The sequence below is a fragment of the Lissotriton vulgaris genome, chromosome 10 (assembly GCF_964263255.1).
Source record: "Lissotriton vulgaris chromosome 10, aLisVul1.2, whole genome shotgun sequence".
In the NCBI taxonomy this organism is placed as follows: domain Eukaryota; kingdom Metazoa; phylum Chordata; class Amphibia; order Caudata; family Salamandridae; genus Lissotriton; species Lissotriton vulgaris.
Window position 1 is genome coordinate 927,214,707 of NC_141698.1, and position 13,546 is coordinate 927,228,252.

Consider the following 13,546-nt stretch of genomic DNA (forward strand, 5'->3'; position numbering starts at 1 on the left):
TGGCACCGGGTCGTCTTTTTCAATGCCGCAATGTCTACCCTAGGTCTAAAGGTGGAGTTCTCCTCATTGCCCTTGTTCTGACTATTCTGTTTCCTACCCCCAGTTCCTGTTCCCTGTTGCTGTTGCTGTTGTCCACCATTACCAGCTGACTGCATCTGTACCACCATCAGTTTTTCTTTTAGCTTCTTTGCCTTTGAGTCTATCTCATCACAGCAGTACCTAGCATATCTCAGAATTTCATCCAAAGGATTATTTTGCCAACAAATCAAGTGTTGCTGAATCATTAAACTAATATCCGGTCTCAAACCCAAGACAAACTTTGACACAAACTGCCCTATGTCTTTCGGGTCCATTACATCCAACCCGCTATATTGTTTAAACGCCTCCAGCAGTCTCTCATAATATTCATGAACTGTCTCTTTGGGTTCCTGCCTAGTTCGATCTATTTTGACCCAATCTATGTCCTGCATTGGCACTTTTTCTTTCAGCCAAGTCATCACTCTCTCGTATTTTACCATTACTGTCTCGGATGGTCCATTGGTCCGTGCATCTCTCTCTGGTTCTGCTGTGGGCCACTCAGCACTAACCTTACATGCTGTCCACAAGTCTCCTGGTACCACAATGTCAAACAGTGTGTTCAGATCTATCCATAGTACTTTGGAGATTTTTACGAACCTCTCCACCTGTTTGTACCATTCAACTGGATTCTCCCTCAATTTAGGGAAGGAGTTGGTAAAGGCCGCTAAGTCCCCCCTACTCCATGGCACGTGTACATAGTTCCCGTTTGCAACCTCACGCAAAGGGTATGCCTCTATTCTCTGCAGTCCTCCCTCTGGTGTCATCCCAAACATGCTTCTCCTAACGGTCCCTTTCTTGGACCATCTTTCTTCCCTTTCGAGTGATGTCCTTTGCCATGAACAGTATTTCATCCTGCTCGTACATCTCCATTCTCTCTAGAGGCAAGGTACCATCCACCATGTCATCCAGATCTGACTTTAGGCTGGCGACATCAAGTCTCTTGGCTTTTATCTCGGCTCGCAGTATGTCTTTCATAGGGGGTTCACTGGTCTCTCTACCGTCCCAACTCCGAGTCCTACGCTTGGGCTCAGGGGAGTTAAGGAGAGTTCTCCCTTGTTCCCATCTCTCTAGGTCCCATGCTCGGCCATCCTGTCTTGGAAGGTAATGAAACACGGGCCTGTTTCCCCCAATCTCATTTTGTCCACTCTCTCTGTCCTCCCTCGCTCCCTGGTAGGATTCCCTGCTGTTCTCCCTCCTGTCGCTATCCTCTCGTTGTCTAGTGTCACTCAGGATTCGGTAAGTTCCCTCTCGGCTCCCCATCTCCCCAGAACTGCGTTCCTGTCCGTAATCACAGGGGTTATGGCGAGACCTTTCGCAACTCTCGTTCTGTCCCCTATTACCAGACTCATGGTGGGTGCACTTAAAACTGTTTCTGTACTCTTGCGTTCTCCTATCCCCTTCGCTGTGAATTGGGCGAGACACCCCCCCACACTCAGGGCTCCTGTTTTCCAGGTCTGGTCTACCTCCACTCCTGGTAGGACGAGTGTCTCCGCTACCGTCCTGACCCTTCCCGTCCCACTCCGGACTGCTTTCGTCAGCCCCACAGTGAGTCCGGGTCCTGCTATCCTGGCTTTCCCTTCCAGCTTCCGCTGCTATGATGCTCTTGTGAGCCTCTACTGCCTCATCCCATTTCTTCATGTACTCGCTTAGCTCCTGGAAGGATTTCCGTCCTGATCCCCTCAGATCCATCGGCCATCTAGGGCCCCCCGGATCTCCTGTTGTATCTACTGCTGTATGTACTGGGGTGCTCCACTCCTTTGGTCTTGGCAACTGACTTGGGGAATTGATTGTATCGTTCCTCCTTGCCATCTCTGCTCTCTCCCTGTCCATTCGTACCTGTTCCTCCCCTCTTGCTCTCTCTGGGTCATAAATCGATACTATAGGACCTATAGTAACGGGTACTTGCAGGGCATCTGGCAGTGCGTAGGAAGTGGCACACTCCGTTTCTGGCACCCTTTGTACCACAAACCTTCCGACTACCTTCTGCACCGGACTAGGTTGAGACAACTCTTTACTTGCCGTGGGATCCCAATCTGTCGTGGGAAGCGGTCCATACTCCCCTATACCAGGCCCCCCTTCTCTGCATGGCTCGACATTTCCTGTCTCTTTATTGTACGGGGGTGGCCTATCTGTTAGTAACCTATTTATCAGGCTATCTTCTGTCTCGCTCTCATCATCCTCTTCGAATGGGCTCTTGTTTCCTGCCACCTCTAATACTGGGTACAGTTTGTTTACTTCAAGGTTATGCACTCTCCATCTTTTAGCATCCGCATCCTATTTGGCATCCTGCACTGCTCTTACCGATCGTTTCACCCTTTCTTGTCGTCTATTCAGGTTCCTCTCGTGCGCTGCCCTAATCCATGCATTGAGAGCTTCAAACCTGGTCGGTCTAGGCATAGGTCTCATTGAGGTCATGACTGCTTTTAATCGGTGTAGCACCTCTAATCTGAACGTCCCGTACTTTGGAAACGTCAGTTCCTCATTTCCTTCTGTAATCTTACTCCACTCTGAAATCCACAATATAGTGTGTAACCCAACATTTGTCGCCATATAATAAGCCGGCGTACCCTCCGGCGGGGCTTCTTCCCCATCATAAGATCTCCGCCTCTCTCTTTTAAACGCCGCTCTTAACCATTTAAAACATTTCATGATTAAACGTACAATTTCCAGCCTCGCTATTCTGTTTACTTCCTGATGACAATCCACCACTCCTAGCGCGGCTTTGCTAGCTGGCCTATCACAGCGCGGTCTTGCTCCGGCCGGCCAATCCCAGCGCGGCACTTTCTGACGTCACTCGTCTCCGCTTCGCAGCAGCACCCCTCCTTTCTCAGCTCGTCTCCCGGTCACACATGCGTCCCATTCATACACCGAAAAATGACTACTTCCGACCAAGCCGTCACTTCTCTTGACTGTACGTCCACAGTCTATCTGTAATTGTCACCACAACTGACGAAATGTCTTCCGTCTCTCTGATAGGTTGCTTACACACAGTAACTTCCGACCAGCGTCCGTTACTCACGCACTCACTCTTACGTTCCCCCTATCTCGGTCCTGCGGGCGATCAATGGTACCTCATGACCCCCTTCACACTGGTTGACAATTACTCTGGATGTCCGATACACCCGAACCACTTAAGCTCTCCTTGAACTTAAGATTTGCACCGGTTGCGCGCGCTCACAACCTGTTCCGCAGTCACTCTACAGGCATTCAACTCCGCCAGACATTACAACATAGATACAACACAAAAACACCGCAATCTAACACGCATGACCCTTTATACTCACTCTCGACCGATACTGCTGCTTTTCTGTCTCACGTCATCCGGACCTTCTTCGGCGGGCGGTTCTTCCGGTCATCGATCTCTAGGGGCCTTGGGGTAATCTAACCTGGCCTAGATCACCTTCCTCAAGAAAGCAACCATCCTCTATAGCTACCAACTGAAAGGGCGAGATATTAGATCTCTATCTTATCACTCTAGATCTAAACCCCGATCTGGTTGGCTGAACCTTTATTGCCTGTCATTGAGGAAAGAAAGTGCATCCAATACCAGGTTAACCTTGATCAATAATGGGCTCGACTCTGAAAAACCACAGACTACTTCTAAGTTTTAAAGATTTATTACAGAGTCAAAGTTAACTGCAAGTACAGGCATCTCAAAATGAGATTCAAAAGATATACAGGCACCACTACATACATGTGCTCTCTAAAAGCCCTCAGGCGAGCAAAGAACACGACTAGGACTAATTCTAAAATCAAAAGGGCTGCAAGCATAGACACATATTGTGATCTCTCCGTCATTTACAGCAGGAGGGAAAGGTTTCAGGTTAGGCTGTCCCTACCCTGCTCTGGATGGTATCCCTACTTAACAGAATCCCAACCTATCAAAAGGTGTCAGCTGTGAATGACTTCCTAGGAAGATCACCCACTCTTAGTCTCTAAGTGAAAACCTATGATCTCCAGTCATGACCCCTCTCTGCCTACCCATCCGCTCTCTGAAGGGTCCGCAGGCAACTGCTCTAACTCCACCCCGGGGTGCTGACCCTAATACAAAACACAATAACGTTTGAGACGCCCCTCGTGAGACGCCCCTCACGTGGTGTCGATTCTGGCTTTTTCCATGATGATCTTCCTCTGGGCCTCGTGCGTTAGCGTTGACCTTGCTTCTCAGACTCTTCTCCGGCCCGCCGATACCCCCTAAAACATTCCTGAACCCTCCTCCATGTCTGCACCAGTCTCTTGAACAGAACTCTATTCATCCAATTATTAAATGGAGCCCCCTCACATTTGCAGACAGACATCCGTAGCTGAATCCCCATTCCCATAGACTTCTAACAGAAGTTTGCAACTTATTTCCTGACACAAGTCGGCCTGTACCAGTACGTGCAAATCAGAAACCCTTTTATCACTTCAGGCCTACAATAATTCTCGCAAAGGTTAAACTAAAATAACATGTTAGCATCTTATTGTTAAAAAAATAAGAAACACATCTATGGAATATAAATCTAACGAATAAACAATCATTATAACATTAGTGCAATCCATGTCAATGCAAAGGTGTATACGTTTCTACCCTTCTGGCCTAGCCATAAGGCCCGTTCCCTTCTATGCCTTGCAGCATGACATTCTTCTATTAGCAGCTACATAACATGGATCATGATTAATCACGTCTAATAAGGTTATACATTTTCACACATTTCTGCATTAGTTCCACTTCTATATGAAATCTCTAGATTAACTACACATTTCGAAGTATAGGTGAATATATTTTCAGCACACATAGCATTTCTCTTATGATTTGTGCGTACTACTTGTAACTTTGGTGTACTCATACATTTTGTTCAGTTTGCGCTCTCTCAAAGGTTACCAATGCAGTGTCACAGACTTGACAAGTTTAGCTTCTATTATTCCAAGAATAGCCATTACTGTCCCTGGCAGAGCCAAAATACTGCCTGGTATGGTCACAATAAGAGCCAAGGATCAGTACTTTGTGACAGGGCCATTGATATAATGTCAAGGCTGGCCCAAATTTGTGAAGGAAGACCACCTCTTGTCAAAGTAAAACATATGCTAGGGATAACACCTTCTGTTGCTTTGATGGCCACCATAGTGCCACAGTTTGCCAATGGTTTCACCATCATACCAAGTCCACAATTATACCAGATTTGCATAAACTGACTCTCTATTAGCAAAGCAGCCCACAGTTTGCAAGAATGGACATATTGAAGATATTGATGCAAAACAGAGATAGGACTGTAGCTGGGTTAGGCAGCATTTTTCCAGGGTGGACTCAATAATGCCGTAGAGGTGGGTGCGTCTGGAGCAGTGTCAAATGGCCCCTTCCTGAATGGGTCCTTAGAATCTGTCAGGCATTCCCCTAAAATCTTGTACTCATAACTTGTACTACTGATAAAATGAATAGGACCCACCTGGTAAACCGATGCTGCTGTTAGAGGACCAGAAGGTATGGTTTGGGGGTCCTTGGTAGTAGATATGTTGCTGGTGGAAGCGGCCCTCGGTCGGTCTCTGCCCTGCTGTGCATCCAGCACTAGAAATCTATCAGAAGCAGGGCTGGATTAACCATTAGGCAAAATAGGCATGTGCTTAGCGCATCAAGGGAAGGGGGAACCACAGAATTTTTCCATTGCCATGTTTACCGTGGACCATATAGTGCAAAACTGCAAATGGTGCAGCTGAAGTATATTAAAAATCCCAAAGGAACAACTATGCAACAAGACATTCTGGATGCCTTATCTCTATTAAGTATGGAAGCAGATGTATTATATCACACTAGTTTTGAGGATCTGATTAAAGACTTTGCAATTAGAAAAAGTAGGAGAAATCTTTTCAAATATAAATAAAGTGGAAATATACAAAAATAAACTTACTGTATGTTTTGTTTCACTTCAAAAAATAACATTTTATTTTACGGTTTATTAGTGTTTATATTTTGAATTAGATATGTAAGTAGCCTCCAAAATCCTCGAAGTGCTTAGGGCCTCTAAAGGACTTAATCCGGCCCTATAGTAGGGGCATGTGCCCAAGACTGAAGGGCAATGAGTGGCAGGCACTGATACAGGCCCTCTGGAAGATGCCCCGCAGTATCCGCTAACTGACTGAGGCTGGAGCACAGGCCAGTGTGAGTGCACGGGGCCTAATGAGAGAGGGACGTGGTGCCACCGTTTGAGCCCCAGCTACATTGGGAGAGGAGGCGGCGCAAGTTGGAGCTCCTATCCCCAGCTGGAAGAACGTGCAGCAGGGAAGACCCATGATAGAACTGTGGCCTTTTGGATGCAGTGGAGGGGGGGGGAGTGGCAGTGTCCTACCTACCACTACCTGAGAGGCGCTGTGGAGTGCAGAAGCAGCACCCCCAGCCAGGGCACCGGTACCAGCAGGAAGTGCTGGTGCAGCCTTGAGAATAGACGAAGAAGGCCTGTATGGCTGCATCAAACCAGAAGACCAGACACGAGGAGAATAGGGCCCCCTACAGTTTTTTTTCAATGTCTTGATTGGTTTTCCATGCAATTTCCATTTCAAAATAAAATAAAAAATAAAATAAAAAAGAGAACAAATGCAACTCAGGAAGACACACGAGCAAATATTTCAAGAACATTGTTATCCCAAACTAGCCTAAGTTTGACTTATTCAAATGTGGAATATAAAGAGATAATCAACGGCATCAGATAGGGAAAAACATATCAAACTTAATCATGCCTAAAATCAACAAATTACCAGTGGTGTCTGTCTGTGTGTTCTTCCAATTCCGTGGAAGATATTAGTGTGATAGCAAATCAAGGGTTTACTGCAGGGGGGAGCAATCAAAGCCAGCCCAGTAGTGTTGCGGTCGCCATGTTGGATTACCATAGTTCTGGAGCAGTGCAGCCAGCTACAAACTCCAAACACTGGTCTGCCAAGGGCGGCCTCTTTCACAAGTGCCCTGCTTTCCACCTCTAACTTTTGGGGGTTTCTAGTGTGGGCAATGTCCCTACAAGCCACTCCCAGGGCCAGACCTAGAAATCTGTTGCTGTAGGAGCATACTGTTGCAAATATAATACTAAAGCATGGTATGGAAGTACATTGTAATTTCCAAACAGCACATATTCCATTGAATTGGCCACAAAATTCACACTGACCTTCAGTTTTACTGATAAAACTATATAGCAGACAATTAATTTGTGCAAATTAGCTTTGAGCAAATATTCACCATTTGCACATCCCGAAGTTAAGTGTCTTGATATGTTTTGGTCCTCTTAAAATCTTTTTTCCATCACACTTCAGAATTACAGTCGCGCTTTCCTAATTTTTAATAGCAGGACCCCGGGCCACCTCCACACCTCTGCTGCCGAGACTACATTGCTCTGCCAGTTTTTAGGTCTCGCCTATCCCATTCCACAAGGAATGGATAGGGGAGAATTATAGGGTTGGATCAGGAAAGCTAAACCAGGCGGCGGATTTCGACGAGTGCATGTGTCCGTGCACGTGCTTCCATCAGCCTGCCTATTGCCACCAGCAGCTTCACTTCAATCCGCTCCGCCCCCTGCTGCACGCGCTGCACGCCCCCTGCTGTTCACACTTCTTGACGGCCGCGAGGCCGTGCTTCAAAGGGATCCGCTCCCCCGCCCCTAAAAGCTTCTTTCGGCGATATCGTAGGAATTGTGGGAAGGAACGGTAGTTAGTCCTCACAGTGACCACAACACTCTTTTGGCCACCCTAGCAGTATAATAGGTCTTTAATAGTAATTATTTAAGTGGGGCTAACTACCTTTTCAACAGAAAGTAAATGTGTAAAGCTTGCACGAAAGTCTGTTAGCCCTTTGGGGCTGAAGACCAAGTTTCTTGAAAACGTGGTAGACATTTTTCAACATTTACTCCTTGACCATAGCGCGATGGAAGTTATGAATGCTTTCGGAAAATGATGCAATCACACAAATAATCTATTACTGAAGCCAGCCAGTACTTGAGCTTCCCCCCCCCCATTCCCAGGGGATGGTTTGATGCTGTCTGTAGACAAGCAAACAAAAGACTTTGTAAAGATCTGATTTGTAATGATAGAATAAAAAGCGCTTTTTCTCTGTAGTTGCAGTTCTTGTCTTTCCCGCCCCAACCACCGTTTTCATTCCTTTTTTATTTGTTTTATTTTTAATAAATGCTTCCCCCAGTTGAGCAACTGCTGTGCCCTGTCCCGCCCCGAGTCGCACCTTCCTGCTCTGCCATTCACTTTTCATCTCATTCTCACAAATTCTAGTAGTTTCCTTCTGTGCCCCCACCCACGTCCGCTCCACCTGGCTCCGCGCCCGTTCTCTATTCAAAGCCTTATTTCAAAATAATTATCTTCTGGCTCTCCGTGTCGGAGCTCTCTCCATTTCGTCCCCCTCCCACCCCCTCTTATTACCCCCTTGTTTTTGCCTTTCTCTGTAATCCGATCCAAAAACATTAAGCTTCGTTTCATTTGCAACATGCACTGGCGAGCCATGGGCATGCTGCAGCTCCCGATTTATGTAACTGCTGATTTCAAGCTTGTGAACAGAAGCTGCTCGGTTGCAAGTTAAATGATAATTCAACCACCCACACACACAAAACCCACACACAACCGTACCCACACACACACACAAACCTTCACACAACCGCCCCCCCACACACACACAGACAAACCTTCACACAACCGCCCCCACACACACACAACCCCACTCACACAACTACACACACAACCCCACACACACACAACCCCAAACACACACACAACCCCAAACACACACCCCACCCCCACCCCCACACACCCTACCCCCATACACACCCCACCCCCACACACACCCCACACCATACACACACCCCACCATATACACACACACCACCCCCATACACACACCACACACACACACACAACCCCATACACACACAACCCCACACACACACAACCCCACACACACAACTCCACACAAATTCCACACACAACTCCACACACACAACCCCACACACACACAACTCCACACACAACCCCACACAACCCCACACACATGCAGCCCCCCACACATGCAACCCCCCACACACACAACCCCACACACACACCCACACACACAACCCCACACACACAGCCCCCCCACACACAACCCCACACACACACAACCCCACACACACACAACCCCACACACACAACCCCACACACAACCCCACACAAACACAACTACACACACAACCACTCACACACAACCAGAAACATACAACCACACACACACAACCACAAGCACACAAAAAACCACACACAACCACACTCAACCACGCACACAACCCCACAACCACAACACAACCCCAAACACAACACACAACCCCAAACACAACACCCACAACCCCACACCCACAGCCCCACACACACAACCACACACACAACAACGCACACAACCATCTATCTATCGCACTCTATCGCCCTCACTCTATCTGTCGCACTCACTCTATCGCCATCTATCTATCTATCGCGCTCACTGTATCTATGGCCCTCACTCTATCTATCAATCTATCTATCTATTGCCCTCACTCTATCTGTCTATCGCCCTCACTCTATCTATTGCCCTCACTCTATCTATCTATCGCCCTCACTCTATCTATCTATTGCCCTCACTCTATCTATCTATCCCCCTCACTCTATCTATTGCCCTCACTCTATCTATCTATCTATCTATCTATCTATCTATCTATCTATCTATCTATCTATCTATCTATCTATCTATCTATCTATCGCCCTCACTCTATCTATCTATTGCCCTCACTCTATCCATCTATTTCCCTCACTCTATTGCCCTCACACTATCTATCTATCCATCTATCATCCATCTATCCATCCATCTATCTCCCTCACTCTATCTATCACCCTCTATCTATTTATCGCCCTCACTCTGTCTATCATCACACTATCTATCTATCGCCCTCACTCTATCTGTCTATCTATCTATCGCCATATCTATCTATCGCCCTCCCTCACTCTATCTATCGCCCTCCCTCACTCTATCTATCACCCTCCCTCACTCTATCTATCACCATCCCTCTCTCTATCTATCGCCCTCCCTCACTCTATCGCCCTCCCTCACTCTATCGCCCTCCCTCTATCTATCGCCCTTCCTCTATCTATCGCACTCCATCTATCTATCGCCCTCCCTCTATCTATCGCCCTCCCTCTATCTATCTATCTATCTATCTATCTATCTATCTATCTATCTATCTATCTATCTATCTATCTATCTATCTATCTATCTATCTATCTATCTATCTATCTATCTATCTATCTATCTATCTATCTATCTATCTATCTATCTATCTATCTATCTATCTATCACCCTCACTCTATCTATCGCATCACCACAGCATCACTCAGCACCACCACAACATCACTATGCGCTACCACAGCATAACTGAACACCACAGCGTCACTCGTCGCCACCACAACATCACTCAGCGCCACCACAGCATCAATCTGTGCAACCATTCAACAACAATTGGTTCAAATATGTTCTCTCAATGTTTCAAGCTTTATTACAAATGTCACAAAAAGATGTTAATATTTCACTTCTCTTCTTGGATTTTCGTCACAATAAAATACACTGAACATAATCTTCACAAAAGTCATTTACAAAAGTTTAAGCTATTACCATTATAAATTAGAATAACTTTCATTTAAGTATTAATTATTTAAAAAAATTAAAAGCCATTGTTATTTGTAATATCAATACATCTAAGTCACGTAAATACAACACATATTGCAGTAAAAATGCTATAGGTGTCAAATTTGCGAAAGTTAAAACTATTGGCATTGTCAATGACAAAGCTATTAATTTCGCTATTTTCAAAAACCAACACATTATTAAAAAAAAATTCATTTACAATACCAATAGCTCAAACTTTCCTAATGCGAGACCTATTGCATTGCAAATGCTTGTTTACACTGTTATTTTTCCATGCCCTGCTCTCTTAACCCTCATTACCACTGACTGTTGCCTCCTTTTGCCTATACTGTGCTTTTTTTATCCGACTTTTGCCTCCTTTTACCTCCTTAACTGTGCTTAATTATCAGCCTTTTGTTTTCAATCTCTGGAAAAAACTGGCCCACCTGGCCTGAATTGAAAACTGTCCTGTTGTATCCAAGGAATGACAGTAGAGGGAGGTAAACTTAAGGATTAAGTTTAATTAGAAATCTCAAGTACAGCATAAGATCCATCAGAGTGCACATCCAAGAAGCTCCAGTCTTCAACTGAAGATCAGGAGCAGAACATTCTACAATAACCTAGCAACCCAGGTGCTATGATGCAAATACATGAAACAGCATGAGCACTGAAGAAACATAGGATATAACACACCTCCTTCCCCACAATCACAAAACAAAACAAGTTAAAAATAACAAAGCGAGAAAACTGAAAATAAACAACAATTTACAAAAACAACATATCAAGTAATGTAATCATTCAAATATTTAGGAGTAAACTTAATTCTAGATGATTTTGAACAAGAAGCAGAGACATTAGGAAGATCTGAGGCAAATTCAACTTCATCTAAAGAAGTCGTGTTATTATCATCAGGAATCGTCAAAGCAGTAGATTGAAGAAACTCTTCCTCATGAATATTTGAATTGTCGGAGAAAGACAGAGCCCCATCAGGCACATTGGAATTACATGAAGGAAGCTTACCAGGAGACAAAATGTTAGAATCAACTGCATTGGGAGTGAGGTTTGAGCCTGAAACATCAACAGGAGCAATGTCCAAGCCCTTCACTTTTGAAACAGCCCTTTTACTCCACCACTTACCACTAGTAACCTTAACAGCATGTTTACTAATTTGAACAATAGTTGTCTCCGGATAAAACTTTGAACCTTTGACTTTACTTGGTCTTCGGATCCTAACTTTGTCACCAACGTTCAAAGAAATTTCTTTCACATGTTTATCCAGATCATACCTGATTTTGGACTTGAGCTGAGCAGAAGTAACCTTGTCTTTGACAAGATCAAGATCAACAACATCTTTACCTTGAGATGTTTTGCTAACAACCCAACCAGGTGATAACTCATTAAAGGATTGTCTTCCTCTTAACAAGAGGAAAGGTGTCACCCCAGTGGTTGAGTGTGGTGTGTTGTTGTACGACCAAATTCTGTCACAAACAACATCCTGAACACAAAGACCAGATGAAATTGCTAACTGGACTGCATCCTTCAAGACACGATTCGCTCTCTCCACTAAACCATTGCCCTGTGGGGAGTACAAAGCAGTAGTAAGGTGTTTAATGGCAAAATTGTCCAAGAAACTATTCATTTCATAAGAAACAAATTGCACCCCATTGTCAGACACTAAGAACTTGGGAATTCCTTCAGACTGGAAAAGTTTCTTAAGACACCTTATGACATTCTGGGTATTAGGTTCTTTTAAAAACTCACAGACAACCCACTTGGAGTGATAGTCTACAATGGTAAGTATAAATCTGAACCCCTGGTTTAAACCACCAATAGGTCCTTGAAAATCCATACCTAATTTCTCCCATGGACTGTCAGGGAAAGCAACAGGACACAAGGGTTTATTAACAGTCCGCAATGACTTCTCAGCGTGAGAACATTCGCTACAACCATTCAAAAAGGTATCTACACAGATGTCCATCCCTGGCCACCAATAATGAAGTCTCAGTCTCTTTTTTGTGCTTGTGATCCCACCATGACCTTTGTGAGCAATGTTAATAATTTTATCTCGAATAGAAAGAGGGGGAATAAGGGAAACGCCTCTCAAAAGGAAATCACCCTCCAAACTTAATTCATCTCTGACTTTGGAGAAAGGAAGAAGATCCTTATCAATAAGATTTTCCCTTGGCCAACCCTCAGCAATATACTTTTTTAATGTATGAAAAGAAAAATCCTGCAAAGACTCTTTAATCTAATCAGATTCAGACACCACATCCTTTGCTAGGACTAGTCCATCCAGAAGGTTGACCACTACTTCTTTGTCATCAAGAATAGGGGAAAATTTCAGAGAACTTGAAGGACACCTGGACAAAAAATCTGCCGTGAAGTTCTTCCCACCAGGGATATGCCTCATACAGAAATTGAAGTCATAAAGTTTTGAAAGAAGACGACTTAATCTTGGGCTAGCATTCCTTAACCCCTTGTCATTCCAAATAAAAATAATGGTTTATGATCTGAAACCAACACAAATTCGTGACCCCAAACATAAGTGGAGAAATGTTTAACTCCCCAAACACAAGCTAAGGCTTCCTTTTCAATGGTACTATAATTTCTTTCCGAAGAGGAAAGTTGGCGGGATGCAAAGGCAACAACATTTTCAAACCCACCATCCTCTTGACTCAGTACAGCACCCAAACCGGTGTTACTAGCATCCACTGTAATGAATGACAGAGAGTTCTCATCAAAGGGCTTGAGAGCTGGAGCATGTATAATTAAATTCTTTAAAGAATCAAAAGCCACTTTATGCACTTCATCCCACACAAACTT